Source organism: Melopsittacus undulatus, chromosome 3 (assembly GCF_012275295.1).
Source record: "Melopsittacus undulatus isolate bMelUnd1 chromosome 3, bMelUnd1.mat.Z, whole genome shotgun sequence".
Classification (NCBI taxonomy): Eukaryota; Metazoa; Chordata; class Aves; order Psittaciformes; family Psittaculidae; genus Melopsittacus; species Melopsittacus undulatus.
This window is the reverse complement of record NC_047529.1, coordinates 65,671,428-65,685,741: the sequence shown is the minus strand read 5'-3', so window position 1 is coordinate 65,685,741 and position 14,314 is coordinate 65,671,428.

Below are 14,314 nucleotides of genomic sequence, written 5' to 3'. Positions count from 1 at the left end.
TTCTTTGTATCCAGCCTCTCCATTGAAATGTATTGAGAAATCACTGTGTAGGCACAATTCATTTTTTGTTCTCCCTGCCCTCCAAAGAAATTTTCAGGGCACAATGAGGGCTGGCTGTTCCCTAAGGGTTAACACTGCACTAAACAATCCCTAAACCTCAGAATTAAGAGGAAAAGTAGCTAGAGGTGACATTCAAAAATGAGGTAAGTGTAGAAAAGACCATCAAGCATGTGTTGGAGAAAACCACCCGTAACTACAGTTTTTAATTACTTTTTTTTTTAATTAGCAAAGAAAAGATATTTCCTCATATTTCATTTTATTACACATAACGTATTTCTAATACACTAGTGGTTTAAAAAAACTAAGACACAGCCTCATCAATTTTTCATGCTTCCCATTTTTTTATATCATTATAATGCAAGTTGCACTATGGAACAGAAAAGCATCCTCAGCAGACAGAGGAGAGGATGCTGTGAATATTTACTAAATCCACTACGCAGACACAGCAACACAGCAAGGTGGGCAGCCAGTGTTTTACACACAGCAGTATGCAGCACTGGCCAAGCATGGTCCTCCTTGGTCATAAAAGTGGGAACTTTATGGCTAGCTTGCATACTTGGTCTCAATAGATCGCGACTGGCTTAATTTCTGTGAATAACCTTCTCTATCCTTTGGGTAAATAATAAAATTTAGCAGCTTAAGATGGATTCATACTGCTGACTCCTTGGGTTTTTTCCCCACAGTATATAAAAAAGTACAGCAAGGAAAGGAAGCTGGTGCACTCAAAAGCTGCTGACTGTACTGAAACACAGCTCAGCTATCACTGCAGCACCATCTCCCCAAGCCCATTAGACTTGCTAAGTGCTATCTGCAGGTCTGCTCAGGAGCACTGAGAGTCAAATCTTTTATTACTATCTGGTCCCACTGAAAATAACTGAAAAAGATTTTGCAGCCTAGAAAAAATGGTAGGAATATGAATGAAATTATGTCCATCTGGTCTAGTAATCACTTAGTACTTTTTATGAATAAGAATTCTTCTTGGGATATTCCTCCTCTATCACTGCAAAATCTTAGTCAAATATTCATTAGCTAAATAACTGGGTTAGAGTTACTGTTTTGTCCTGAAGGTCTAGCAAATTTAGGCTATGTTGATTTTTTTTTTTTTCATTTAAAATTATATTTCATTAAAATTATTTTCATTTTCCTTACTGTTAATAAAGCCATTTAAAACATCCTTCAGAAACACAGTGAAAGCAGGTTTATAGAATGACTCTTCTGGTAACATAAGTTACCTATTGTCACACGTGGACAGGAAAAAACAATTCAGTGAAGCCTGTTCAGGAAGAGCATACCTGTGATTCAACAAGCAGCATATAACTTTTAAAAGACACACCCATCCATCACTCTCAAAATGATTAAAGCATTATTAAACTTTTTTCTTTTTTTAATGCAGTTTCATCTTCATAAGAAAGAGTTACACACAGTGAGGCACCTTGCCACTATCCTACAATGCTCTTGCTGCTTGGTGCCTGTAGACACATCTGTCTGTCTTGATTTCATGCTTCTCTCTCCTCCCTCACTTCAGCAGACCACTAGACCACAACCACAGGCACAGTGGGGAAATGTTTCTGTAATGTGGTTTCTGGAATTTGGCTCAGTTTTTCTTTGCTTGGCAAAGGCTTATTAATTTCCATGCTCTGCGCCAACCCTGTTCCCAGTCAAAGATAGCTATGTGAATACATTTGAGTGCTGAATTTGGGTTTTTGTGTTCAGCTGTTTTCATAATGACTTTTTCTGACTCTGTGCCCATTTTGGCAAATAAATTAAATTTTTACTAAGTAGATTTGCTGCTTAGCAGGTTTTTTATTAGTAAGTAGATTCATTCCTACTTTATTTTGATTTTGGGTTTTTTTTCTGAAATTAAAAATCAAAACCTCATTTCTAAGAACTGTTTGGAGTCCACACTAGATTAAATTTCAGAGTGTTAGTAACATATTGTTCAACCTTGATAGATCTTCATGAGTGATGCCTGGTGCCTCCTGTAAGTAGTTTAAATGTTACTTACGTGATGATAACAGGCTTTCAAAAGCAAAAACTTAGCATAATTTCTAAACAAATCCTTTCCACAATGTAGACAGACAGCTGTACAAAGGCTATGCCATATAACTGCTCTGGAGGTCCCCAGTCCATTCCCAGTGCAGCAGGCTCAGCACTGAGATCGGACCAGGCTGCTCCTGTGACATTACAGGGGAGTCCACTGTCACCAGCCTCCAGGTAAACACAATCCATTAATCACTGTCCTTTGAGCCCAACCACCCAACTGCCTTTTAACCAACTACCTTCCCACTCATCCACATTCTAATGTCCCAAATTAGTTACAAGAATATTGTAGAAGACAGTTTGAAGCCTTGCTGAAGTCAAGGTAAATGCCATTCACAGCACTCCCTGGTCCACACAGCCAGTCATTCCAACATCAAAGTCCATCAGGCAGGTCAGGCATGATTATTGCCTGGAAAATCCATGCTTGCTATTGCAAATCACTTCCTTAATCTTCATGTGCCCAGAAGTGTCTTTTTAGAGGACTTGCTGTGAATTTTTTTGCCAGAGATCAGTGTTCTGGAGATTGCTCTATTGGAAAAAAAAGTTCCAACTTCCATGTAAATAAATTGTGTTGTATTTCCTTCTATGCTACTAGACGGATTTGAAATCTTCAGAGTGGATACAACATTTGGTTAATTACTCAATTTCATTTTAAGTTAGTGTCTTCAGGAATACCATTCATTAACTTCCACTTCTTTCATGAGATCTTTTGTCTATTGCTTGACAGTAAAATTCAAGGCTTGGGCTATAAAAACCCACTAAAGCTGCTGAAATCTGTAAAGATAGCTGAGAGGAACTTCTTTTTTTTCCAGAAGACAAGTGGTGACCATAATTCATTCATTTGAATTCATTATCAAAACAATGCCTTTAGCTGAATTTATTAGAACTGTACATGCTTATATAATGTTTATATAATACAATGCTTATATAATTTTAACTATGTTAAAGAAATCTGAGTTATGGTTTGAAATATTAAACATGAAAAAGGTTGGAAATACTACCTTTAACACTGCTTTCTGTATTAAACCTGTATTGGGGTATATGCTCAATTCTAGTATCCATGAATGCCTACTGAGATGTCTGAAACCTGGTTTTGCAGGGAAAGTTCATTTAACATTTCCAAATTTCAACTCAGAAAAACTTTGGGTATTGTTTTTTTTGTTTGTTTTTTTTTTTTTTTAATGTATGTTTGGGTTTTTTTGCTTGCTCCTGTTATTTTTACGCTGTGATTGTAAACTGTGACAAGGACTGTCTGTCTATGCCAAGTTTAGACATCATCTGGGAAAATGCAGCCCTGGTGAGTGACTAAGGCTCCCAATAGTGAAAGGGAACAACTGTTAACAGATATACATAGCTGCTCAGTTCTGAGGCACTTGTAGGTTTTGTGACACTGCCCAAACTGGTTTTGCAGTAACTTTTCTTCCTTCCCTTCTCTATACTCATATAGTTTCATATGATGAAATGAGGACTGTAATTATCTGGACTACACATATATGGCTCTGGGAGATAGTTAACAAGAACTCAGATTTTCTTTTCCCTGCTTCCCTCATACTGCAGGGAAATACATGGATTTTGGAGGGTCCTGCAGCAGAAAAAAATGAGCTAAACTACAAAAGATGCTAGTTTATGGCATTATATTTAATATAATATAAAAGGTGGGCCAAATGTTCTCCTTTCTATTAGGTGCCAGTGTCACTTTCTCAGTGTAAGGCAACAATAGCAGAGGTTGTACAGTCTCATTTCTCAACTTCCAATGATACAGGTCTGAGAATATCTTAAAAGAAGACAGCGTTGTTGTTGTTTGTTTAGTTTTGTTTTTTTTTTTTTTTTAATATGCAAGACCTGAAGGAATACCATCACAGCCTGAACTTGAAAAGCAGATGGGACAATTAACCATGTACTTGATTGAATTAGATAGCATCAGAGATGTTTCAAAAATCTTTGATTATATCCTTTGTCTCATCCTCTTTATGATTGTCTTGGACTCTAAACTAGATTGGATAAATTAAGAATTTGTTTTTGACATGAATTATTGTCTCTTCTGTGCCTGCTCCAATTCACAGCCAGTGCTGAACAAATGGCTTATCTGCTGCATCTTACCTTTCTTCGACTGTGTGACTAAACCAGCAAAATTATCATTGTTGCAATCACCCCTTTTTAGCCTTATGAAAGATCATGTTGACTTTTTCTATTCTAAATTACTTTGACCATATATACAGAAAAGGAAAAACTCCATAGTTGAGAAATCATAATAAAATGAGAAGAAACTACTGTAAATATCATAATTTGTGGATCAGCTTGCATAAATTTTGTACTATTTTCATTTGACATAACTTTAAAGCACAGTACCAGTAGATGACACACAAGGACTTAAAACCATGAGATTTTAGTTATTAGGAAGAAATAAAAGACAGCAAAGGATAATGTGATTTAATCTTAAAGGTTGGAAAAATTGCAGTTACATCTTGAGGTCAGAAGTGACTGGCAAAAAACATTTACAGAGGAAAGATCTTGTTGTGAAAGTTAAGCCAAGAACTGATGAATACTTGGGTATGCACAGTTGAGAGATACACGCCAAGAAGAATATTAGGAGCTCCAAGCTTTGCAAAGTAATTTCTTCAGGGGTTCATTAAAACATTAACATAAGATATCCACCCTCTTGCACCCATTTACCAGCCAGATGCTGAAATTTGAATGGGACAATGTGGTTAACAGGTTAGGAATTTTATGACTGATTTCATAAGCAGGAAACCATTACTAAATAAAGAAGAGGTTCAGTGAAGAGTAACAGAAATGGTCAGAAGGATGGGACTAATTATAAGCTACAATTAAAAGTGCTAAATGCAAACTTAGCAAAGGGTTTACTGAGGCATAATGTAGCTAGTCATATATTTTAAAAAAATATGTTAACCTCAATATTATATGGATAAAGGAATATTGGAAAAATTGGCTAAACATCAGTAAAAAGTGAGAATAAGTGTTTTCCAATTTTCTTGGTGAAAAATAAAGGAAGTGGCATAGCCTGGGAATATTTTGGACATGAGGCATCATTGTAAAAGTGCAGATGGATTGTATGAATTGGTTAGCCACTGCCTGTAAATAAAAAAAAAAAAAAGAAAAAAAGAAAAAAAAAAGAAAGAAGAAAAAAAAGAAAAAAAAAGAAAAAAAAGTTGTGTTTTTTTTTTTTGTTTTGGTGACGAGAGATTGAAAATTGTTAATAATACCATCACTGAAAAAGTAATTACATTTCAAATAGCTCATGACAGATCAAGAAAGAGCTCATCACTCTAACTGTAGCTACCACTGACTAAAACAGCAAGTATTCCGGGGAATTAGCGTGAGCTATGGCAATTCCTCTGACTTGCTGGATGGGGTTGCTGCAGAAAGCAATTCTGACAAACATAACCCATCCTGTGGTCCCATGGCCGTTATTTAGACCTCTCTAAAATCACCAGGAGCCTTTCCACTGACTTAAATAGACTTTGACGTTCTCTTCTAGTGAAATGAACTTATGGCTAGCACCAAAGTTTAGGAAAACTCAGAGGACAAAATCCTAATCTTTCCATGCCTAACAAGGGAGGGAAAAAAATAGTGAGGGAGGAGGCCAGGAAGACCTTGTAAAGAATAATAGCAACTTTAGGACTTTCTCTCCTGAGGCATATATAAGGTAATGATACATGCTGTGGCCCTTATCCAAACTGAGACTGAAGGGAATAGGGATTTTAGAAAGCTGGGTCAAGGAAGAAGGAGGAAAGAGAGCCAAAGAGAGCCTGGCACAGCAGAGGACAATGAAGAAAGCAGTTGGTGGCCATTCTACAGAGCTCTGGTAAGAGCTGCAGGGATTTAAGATCCTCCCAGTACCTGATGAGTCTCTCCCACTTTCGTATTTCTGTTACAAATTCAAGCAAAAATGAAAGAAAAAAACCCCCACCAACAAACAAACAAAAAACAGAGGACAGGAAGAGGAAAGGCTTTGCTTTGGTGGCAAGTGGAAGGACATTGCCAATTATGAGGAAAAAATTAATGCAAAACAAACATAAAATGCAGTGTCTTGTATTCTGCTACTATAGCAGCATATATTAGAATACAGTGAACTTCAAGGCTATTGGGAACACAAAGCTTCTCTGAGCTACATAAAGACTGGAAAGACTGGGAAATGCATATGATGTAAGAAATGAGGGGAAGAAAGAGATGTTCTCATGTTTGATCTTTTTCAGTAGATAATGACATGCAGTTCTTTTTCCCATCCAAGCACTGAAAGCAGTAGCCACTAGGTGTCAGAGAGAGATGTATTCCTGAATCTGGTGTAATCAGATGTAATACTGAATCAGAACATTGAGCATAATACTGAATCAGAAAAAGAGAAATAGTGTGGTGGCAAGCGGTGTGTGCCCATTGAGTATTCTCCTCCTTCTCTTTGTCACTATCACAAGCTCAACAGCACACAACCCACCACACAGGGGGTTCCCACCTTTGACAGGCTGCTTTGTTTGTCCCCAACACATGCCACTGACTTCAAGCAGTGGAAATGAAAAGTTGGTGTATGTCACACATTCTGTCCCCCTATTCAGTTTTAGGGATTTTAATATAATTCCCTCTTATGGTACTTGTGCCTCATAGAGGTGGAGATAAAAGCCTCCAGCTGATTCTGCCACTGAAAAAATCATGTGATTATTGAAGGCACAGAGCAACTGCACACTACAAGCATTTCCAATTTGTTCAGCAGAATTTGTTCTTCCTCCTCAATGGGATACAGAAGCTTAAGTTAGATGCATCTGGGAAAAAGAAATTTATCCACCTACCTACCTGTTAAACTACATAAGAGACAAAACTAAAAAGACGGCAGTTTCCATTCCTAAACTAAGCAAATAAACACAAAGTGAAAAGCAAGAAGTGACCCAAGTTATTAATCAATGCTGATTTTGTTATTTTGATGAAATAATGAAATATTGTTATAATTATGAATAATTATTCTGCACTGCCATAGTACACCTGTATATATTGATAAGTTAATACTGAAGAAAAAGGTTTTGCTGAGATAAAGGTTTCTTATTAAAACAAAGGATCCATAACCAGAAAATATGATTAAAAATGGGCATGGAATTAATGGCCTTATCTTACTCAGGAGATTCTGACTACATGGATGAAGCAGAATGGGTGGCAGAAAGGGGCTATATGGAGAGATGGAAAGAAACAGAACATCTATATCAGAAAATTGGTGACATCCGTATTAATAATAAGCTTGCATTAACAGCATTTTAACCTAAGATTGCACAGAGAGTGTCTTAAAATTTGACTTACTGGGAGATGGTGAGCCTCAACAGTCACAAACCAACTCTGCAACTACTGCTGAGGGGACAGTCCCTCACATAGACACGTGCCATGGTCCAGATGGCAGGTGCTACTCAGTGCTTTCACCAGCAATGACTTCAGTGGAAGGGTTTTCCCTCCCTGCCCTTGCCAGCCAGTCCAAGCACAAACATTTCTTCAAATGAGATAAACAGCAGAAACAGTTTTTTTAAGAAACAGTAATTTGGTTTATTAGGACTGTGGGAAAGCAGTGCCAAACATTTAAATGTATAATAATACTATTTAACTCCAGCCATAACATTTAGATTCTGTTTAATCCTAATGTATTTTTGTAACCGATTTGTGATGAATCAGCCTTTTAAAAATCTTTATGTAAACTGTTCTTTGGATTTATATGCAAATACTACCCTTTGTAAAACTAACCCTTGGCATATATTCCTACTATAGTTTACAAGTGGTCTAACTATTTACCTTTCAGATTATCCCTAGAACTTTTGATAGTAAATAGCATCCAAAGAAAGGAAAGTGCTACTTTTTGGTGCATCACTAAAATAAACAGCCTTTGGGACCACAAAAGTCCCTCTCCTAACATGCTGGCAAGAAGGTTAATCTGAATAAAATGGGTTAGCTCAAATCTGTCCAGATTATTTTCTTAGTGTATGCAGTAAGAGCAGTTTGGGAAATTATCTACATTACAAATGAGATACTTCAAAGACTGCTAGAGTGTGTCAAAAGTAATTTCACCTTTGAAATTAGTTGACTAAAATCATACACTTACCTGGAACTGAAGTGAGATACCTGAACAGTACTAAATTCAAAACAAGCAGAAAGCAATCTTGTAAAGACCTGCTAAGTTTCCCTACCAGGTCAAGTACATTCAGAAAGAGGTAAAACTGGGGACTGTGAATATCCTTCTGCCTACAAAAGGATTTCCTATTCTCTTCTGTTCTCTGAAAAGGGAAAGAACCTTTCATCTTCTTGTGTGCCATGTGTTGCTCCTATAAACACTCCTTAAACTTGTTAAGCAACTTGCTTCTAACTACCCCCATGGAAGTTTCCACATGTAAATAATTTCCCTTGCACTAGAGGTATCCTTATCCCTGTCCATTAGCCTGGAGTGGTCAAGTTAGTAAGACCACTGAAAACAAAAGTCACAGCCTGATTAACAGGATGAGGACTAAGAAAAAAATTTGTCATAGCTACAGCCTTACACACAGTAAAGGGCCCAGAGATGGCCCAGTTAGACCAAAAAGTCCCTAAACTCACCTTTTAGGAAGAACAGAGATTCAAACTTGAGTTACCTCAGTTTTCCAAGAGATCTTCCCAAACCTTATATTGCAGATGACAATCCAAACTATCATTTCACTGAAATGTCTGTAAATATTCACATTGCATTTTGGTTCTGTATATAATTGAGTGCTCATATGGAGGCTGTCAGGTACACTCAGCTTCACTCCCTCAGAGTAAAACCTGCTTAACATACAAAAACATATAAAATCGTTCCAACAACACATTGCTACATTAAACAAAATACTGAGGTCCTGACATCAACTCACACCATTTTTAGCTAGTACATTCTATATAAACACTCTCAAACTATGCATTTGAAATAGAAACATACAGGATAAGACATAAAGAAGTAAGATACTATATATCTACATAGTATAATAGAACAGAAAGATAAAACACAATTTTCTCTTCCTCATCAGCAAATTAAGCCTTAACAGGCACTAAAAATATTTAGGATTTCAGGAGTCAGACACTTTAAAGAGTTAAGACTCTTTCCCTGGCGGTGTTCAAGGCCAAGTTGGACAGAGTCTTGGATGGCATGGTTTAGTGTGCGGTGTCCCTGCCCATGGCAGGGGGGTTGGAACTGGATGATCTTAAGGTCCTTTCCAACCCTAACTATTCTATGATTCTATGATTGTAAGACAAAACTCTATACAATACTAAAAAAGCTAGCAAGCGTAACAAGGTTTATCTGAGGAGACTTTTAGCTCACACATATTCTTTAAATCTACTTTGTCCCTTGGTAGTACAGAAGCAAATTGGCAGCACGGGAAAAGTACCAAGGAAAACAGAAGGTGTACATTAATTTCACACCTAATTATTAATTAATTTGCTCAGGCTCTGCTGGAATAATCAGCAGTTGAACAGCTTCACTTGTTCCCAATGAGCTGCTGCAGTGTCTCTGTTTAAAATTCCAGGAGGGTCACAGTTGCAGCAGGTTGAATAGTAATGACTGCAGAGAGCTTGAGTTTGGCCCTGTCTCTTCTTCCATGCGGCCTGCATGACATGCTTTTATACTACCAAGCATGACTAGGTCACCAACACAAGGGTAGATGTGATTTCTTTCTGATTATTGAGTTACACTAGCACAAAACTGAAGAGATGGAGGATTCACGTGAAATAGCTCCACTGGTCTTGTGTTGCTGTAAAATCATAAGAGTGTTAAGATAAAGCCAGTGTTACTGACATGGGAAAAATTATCCAGGAAAAATTAGTCTGTGTTGGTGTATTATGTTCATAATGCACTATGAACCAAGGCTTTGGTGCTCTGACACAAGCAACCTGTAGTGTTGGAAGATGAGATGTTCTGATAACTTATTAAAAAATGTTCTTTGACAGATGATGTGAAAGGGTGGCTGAATTTTTCCTACATGCTCTCTCTCTTTCTGATAAAACTTCTAAAATACAGAAAATATAAGCAATTCCTTGTACATTTGATCTAGATTGCTTTCCGCTCCCTTCTGTGCCCCATGTAGATTGTAATTTGCTCTAACATCTGTCTGATAAAAAGCCTCTCACACAAAATAAGTTACAATTTGAGACTTATGCTTATATAAAAATATGACACATCTTCTACATTCTATGCTTATTATGTTATTCTAGGCACCAGAAATTGGTATAAGAACTGTCACTGACCTAGAGAGAATTGAGTAAAGATACACATGTTAAAATGGAAAACATTTAGGACCACATTCAGAAGGAACTCTCCTATAAACACATTTTGGTAAACTTTATACCCCAAACTGAAAATTAGGATGTAACCTCCTGTTTGGCTCTGAAGATCCCAAATGCCTGCACGCCTCTTTCTGTTTCAAAGTCTCACAGTGCTCACTGATGCTATCTAACTCAGACCTAGAAACTGGGATTTCAACACAAATCTGCTTCTAGGAGAGTTTTATAGTTAGTGACAAGTAAGCTAATCTAAGCAGGACTTTCTTCTACTGCTGAGGATTTGTGAAGGAGATCAGGATCTGCCAAAGAGGAAAGGAAAGCCAACAAGGGGGAGCTTGGGTCTGCTCTCGCTAGGACACTTGTGTAGCAGTAAGATGTGTCTCTACTGTCAGAACTGATAATGTATTTTATATTAAACAGTTACTAGACTTAAGAGTAATAGAAGTACTAACACTCTCACATCAGTACTTAACAATGCTACAGTCAAGCTTCATCACTGTATGCACTTTCCAGATACAGGAATTTAGCATTGCTTTGGGAAACTTCCTTCCCCTCCCTGTGGTGCTCACATTACACACATTACACCAGGAGCTTTGCCTAGATATTCAAGCAGTCTTAATGGGTGCTTACGCTCAGGAGAGAATATGGAATCTGGATACCAAAAGTAGAGGTATGTGCCTGTAGACCTCCATAAGGCACCTAAACTCGAGAGCTGAATTTGAGGGACAGTTCCTCATTTTGCATTTTCTACCTGCGTCTTTCTTCTTCAGGATGTTGGGGGAAGGCAAAACAAAAAAATAGTAAGAATGATCTGAGGGCCTTGAGCCGTTGAACTTTTCCATGTACTGCCTAAAAAAATGCTATTTCTATGGTCTTTTTTGGCTACCAGGTCCCACTATGGAATCAAGTCCACGAAATGAGAGTATATGCAATATATTTCTGTAAGTAATTAGACATCTGCAGAGGACAGCTCATCTCAGTAAATTAGCCAAGTGTTTCCGTTTCTAATGGATAGGAATTGGAATATCCTGGTTAAAATGCAAAAAAAATCTATATACAGTTAAATAATAGAAAGAGTAAATGGCTCAGTACGGCAAAATGAGATTCTTGCCATCCCAGTGGATGGCAAGAAACTGTTCAGAAACAACTAAGAATGTGCAATAACCCTGAGGACTGATCTTCCAATAACCTCTGTGGCAAAGCATTACAAACATAAGCTAATTTTAAAAATCAGGTGTAATTCCCATAAAATTCTAAGCAGAGTGTCTTTACTGTTTTACACCAAGATCTATGTTTGTATAAAATTTAATGAAAATTGCACCTAATTTAGCATGGGTTATTTAATGAATTAAAATTAGGAAGAAAAGGAATAATAAATACCCTATATTTTATATTATTTTCATCACAGTAGGTAACCTACTTGTAATAAAAAAAAATGCAGCAGCTCTATTTTGTAATGCTATGTTTATTGTATTGAGTTATATGCAATATAATGCACATCAATACCATATGGTGCATAAGCAGTAAAATAAGGAGTATGAAACACGATGGCATTACAGTTATTTAGTGCTATAAACATCATAAAGTATCAGAGCAGCTAGCAAAATTATGCTGAAAACTAATCAGGAATGTATTTTTACAGTTTTTTGAAAACTTTGCCAAGAACTACTCAGCTGTGAGCATATCCTCCTCAAAACTGGGGTTGAATTCTCCACTGGTGTAATTTAAGATAGATCCATCAGCATAAATCAAGTTAATCAACATACTTCAGCCTAGAGTCTACATCCGCAAGAGTTCTTCCCTTCAGCTATTGCATTATTCTCCAGTGCAAGCCCAGGAACCTGAGTTAAAAGAGTGCGCTAAAAAGGAAACAGATTTAAAAATAATAATTACCAAATTATTTGCATACTTTGCACTGTGCTCCAAGGATTCCAAGCAGAGTATCCAGTCTTCAATCAAGTCATTACAAGTTCACAAACCCCATTTGACAGATGAGATACTCATTATGTAAAAGGCTTGAAGATTACACTCAGCCTTACTGAAACAGACTATGCCCACATCTTTGACTGTAAACCCAAGTTATTGAGTTCCAGCCCCCATCATTAGCTGACTTCTCCCATCCTAGAATCACAGCTCTTTCCCTGTCAGCAGCACTGACCTGTACACTGCAGGTCTGGTGGGGTAAAGACCATTCACAAGTCAGGAAAAATGTATTGCCTGAATCACGGGACCTGAGTCTCAACTTGGGGATTTAAATAAGCTTCTAACTCAGGAGAACAGGGACTCCCCATATGTTTTTTCCAGTAGTTGCCCCAAACAGGTATGCATAAGCAGAATGGTGTGGATGGAGGAGGTGCTTCCCTTAAAAAAAAGTGAAGGGATAAGTTTTCTGAAATGATGGTGGGTGGTGGTGGGAGAGATAGATGATACATTTTTTGCAGGCTTTTCAATGTTATTGTTTGCAGGGAGAGATTAAAAAAATCAGAACATGTCATGTCAAGCAGGCTGTAATACTTGAAGTCCCAATCAGTGGGATGCAAGACCTGTCAAACTGATTGTAGCTTTGCACTTTTACATCCTGAAGCACAGGCAGAGACCTAGGTATTTCTGTTATGCCAGCTCTGTGGACGGATTTCTTCATTTTGATGCAAGCCATATGGCTTTCACAAAATTTATTTTTTTTCTCAAAATACTAAAATAGAGTAATATTTTATTTACTTGCCAGTATCTTCTGAGGACAGTGATTCAGTCTGGGACAAAATATGCTACAGAATTTATGACAGTTACTGAGGAGGTGTATCAAGATATAAAAGTATGAGTTTGACTCATAAAACCGTGTCTCCATTGGAATTTTACTCATGCCATGAGAGCACTAAAATAAATACCAGTGAAAATATTAAGCGTTCTATTTGTTACTTAGAGATTATTATTCATGTCAGAGAAATGTATCTGCAGAGTTACAGAACCTAATTCATCCTTAACACTAAAATTCACTGGAATTATACCAGAGATGAGGGTGGCATATCAACTCCAATACTGCAAAACCATTTCTTGTGTGTGTGAAGGCATTCAGGACTGGTATTTATTTTCCTTCATCCATCTTTCTACAGACATGGTATTTGTTCAGAGGAGCTCCAAAAACTCTTCTTAGATGTAAAATTACGTTAGGATCCCAGACATTATTTAAGTGAAATAAAAGAGAAAGTAAAAAAAAAAAAAAAGTGCTTTCTGGAATTTAAATAAACAGTGTTGTTACCAAGCAATGTTTTTGCTATTTCTTTAAAACATCACTTTGATGTTTGAGGAAGTCACAGTTTGCTAGTAAGCAAAATATTTGAAAAACAAAGTACAAAGTGTACAGCTCATGTTGATGAAAGTACACAACGGGACGGCAAAACACAGGCCAAATTCTGCTCTCCTGGGCTAGTCTTACAAAAGAGTAGTTTCAAATGAGCAGCAAAGAGCACAATTTGCTTACTTTTCAAGCATTTTATAGCATTCAAAAAATGAAGAGAACAAAGTTTTCTATGTGTCACATCTAGCTAGGTTCATCTGTACTTTTAGAAGAAACTCATAAAACAAGAATATAACTTGTATTAACAAAATATAAATCAACAGTTTACATAACAAATGTCTCAAGTAATTGACCACCTCCCTGCAAACATGAAGATTACAGAAAGCACTTGGTGTGATGGTGCAGGAAAGAAATTGCATTGTGTTTGATCGTGGGATTCAGAACTATAGCAGGACAGCTCACTGGATAAGGAGAGCTGTAGTTTATCTGGGCAGATTCAATTTTCAGAAGACAGACAAAGGCGTGGTAGATCAACAGAAAACCACTTACATAGCTTGATAGCTTGGATTGTATAATAAATTTATAGCAATGATGCATTTTAGGACAGAGAGAAAGCCAAAAAGGAATAGCAGTCAGTACCTGCAACAG